Source organism: Mustela nigripes, chromosome 1, assembly GCF_022355385.1.
Source record: "Mustela nigripes isolate SB6536 chromosome 1, MUSNIG.SB6536, whole genome shotgun sequence".
Classification (NCBI taxonomy): Eukaryota; Metazoa; Chordata; class Mammalia; order Carnivora; family Mustelidae; genus Mustela; species Mustela nigripes.
Window position 1 is genome coordinate 16,509,052 of NC_081557.1, and position 2,618 is coordinate 16,511,669.

At 36.7% G+C, this 2,618-nt stretch overlaps 1 pseudogene; it reads right to left on the reverse strand.

Annotated features, from left to right (window-relative positions):
• Nucleotides 1-1,007: 1,007 nt before the first annotated feature.
• Nucleotides 1,008-1,519, reverse strand: LOC132010565 (actin-related protein 2/3 complex subunit 3-like; annotated as a pseudogene).
• Nucleotides 1,520-2,618: the final 1,099 nt, after the last annotated feature.

The following is a 2,618-nucleotide window of genomic DNA, read 5'->3' on the forward strand; positions in this document are numbered from 1 at the left end:
TTTACTATTACTACTTGTGGCATGATATGTCTTCTTCTATCTCCTTACTTTTAATCGAGGTCAGTCTTTATATTTAAAAGGTGTTTCTTATAGACAAAATAGAGTTGGAAACTATTTTCTAATCTACTCTGATGATTCCTGTCTTTTAATTGGTGTTTTTAGTCAAGTCACATTTAAATTGAGTATTGATACATTTGGATGTTTATAATGTTTTATACTCATTGATTTTGTGTTTTTTATAATTTTGTTATTCCTTTTCTCCTGTCTTTATCTGGTTTTAGTTGAATATTTTGATTTCATTTTAGCTCCCCCTTAAAGTACAAGTTATATTTCTTTTTGTTCAATGTTAGAAATTTCTTTACTATTACGTAATTATTAAGCACTAGCTTCAAACTGTGGAAAATTTAAAATCACACTTTGACAACCCATTCTTCCCTCCCCAACCCAAATTCCTTTTTCTTTTTTTAAAGATTTTTATTTATTTATTTTTTATTATTTATTTATTTATTTTTATTTGACAGACAGAGATCACAAGTAGGCAGAGGGGCAGGCACAAAGAGAGGAAGGGAAGCAGGCTTCCCGCTGAGCAGAGAGCCCAATGTGGGTCTCGATCCCAGGACCCTGGGATCATGACCTGAGCTGAAGGCAGTGGCTTTAACCCACTGAGCCACCTCTTTAAGTGGAGGCGCCTGGGTGGCTCAGTGGGTTTAGCCGCTGCCTTCAGCTCGGGTCATGAATTCAGGGTGCTGGGATCGAGTCCCGCATCGGGCTCTCTGTTCAGCGGGGATCCTGCTTCCCTCTGTCTCTCTCTGCCTGCCTCTCCATCTACTTGTGATTTCTCTCTGTCAAATAAATAAATAAATAAAATCTTTAAAAAAAAAAGAATTCTTAAGTGAAGACATGCTCTCTTCTGTACAAAACTTTATCAAATAAAGACAAATAATTGTATTCATCCTGCTGTAAAATGTTGTCCATGGCTGTGGAAACAGTGTCTGCACAGGCTCCTTTTACTGTCCAGGTCCTAAGGCCCTCTTGTTCATGAACTGTCTCTTCGTTAAGAAAGCCCAGCATTTTGCTAGGTTTATCACTCTCAGGGTGAAAAACTTTCTCAGAAACTCAATCCAGTCTCTTGTCTCACCTGCTGTTAAGTAGGCCCTTATCACCTTATCTTGTTTGCAGGTTTAGTGGAAAACCAACCTCTCCAGGAATGGGACAATTAGTGATTCCCCACATATACACATATTTCTCACTTTGCCTTCTGAAATTGTACTTTTGGAGTTTCTTTAGGCACTCAGAAATGTAGAGTTTTATATATCAAGTCTCTATCAGCTTCATTCTTAATCTCATAATTTTTGAAGAAGACAATGGCCTTGAAGTAATAGATGGCCTCACCTTCAATATCTGTATCTTTTGTTTCTCTAGGGTCAGGTCCTTTGAATGGACCTGTGTTAGGCAAAAGTGCCATGTTTCCAATGAGTCTGATGTCAGGGATCATGAGAGAAGAGTGGTAAGCTGGCATTTTGGCACCAGCTGGGTTTCAACCTAGTTGAGTAGATTGGGATTAGAGCATGGTACTCCTGGTCCAGAGGGAGTAAATGTGGGGAGATAGGCAAAAGTTTAAATTACATTTCTTTAAAAATAATTTTAGTGGTAAGCCTACAACATACATTACATATTTTAACTAATTTGGCAACACTTTCCTATGTATTGCTTCAAATGTAGTACAGAAATCTTATGATACTATTCTAAAATTTTTCTTCCCATCTCCTTTGGCAAAGCTGTCATTCATTTCCCTCATCCATGTGCTATAATCACCCAATACCTTGTTTCTATTATTACATGAAACATTAAGTTATCTTTTTGTAAAATTAAGATAATTAATGAAGATGGCTATACCAAACAACAAATTTTCAACATATATGAAATAGCTTTCTGTTGGAAGAAGATGCCATCCAGGACTTTCATAGCTAGAGAGGAGAAATCAGTACTTGATTTCAAAACTTGAAACAAGAGGCTAATTCTCCTGCCAGGGGATATGTAGCTGGTGACTTCAGTTGAGTCCAGTGCTCACTGACCATTCTAGAAACTCTGGGACTCTTAAGAATTATATTACCTCTACTCTGCCCATGCTCTATAAATGGAACAGCAAAGCCTGTATGGAAGCACATTGCTGTCATGGTTTGTAGTAAACAAGGTTTATGAAATATTTTAAGCCCACTGCTGAGACCTACTGCTGAGAAAACAAGCAAACAAGCAAACAAACAAAAAACAGCAAAGAAAAAAAAAATTTTTTTTTTCAAAATATCACTGCTCATTGACAATGCACCTGGTCAGTCAAGAGCTCTGATGGATATGTCTAATGAAATTAATGTTGTTTACATGCCTACAAATACAACATCCATTCTGTAGCCCATGGATTAAAGAGCATTTTCAACATTGACATATTATTATTTAAGAAATACATTTCGAAAGGTTATAGCTTCTGTAGATACTGATTCTTTTAAAGGATCTGAGCAAAGTAAAGTGTAAATCCAAGAAGAGTTCACCATTCTATATGTCAATAAAACTACTTGTGATTCATGAAGAGTGGTCAGAAGTGCCACATGAACAGGAGATTG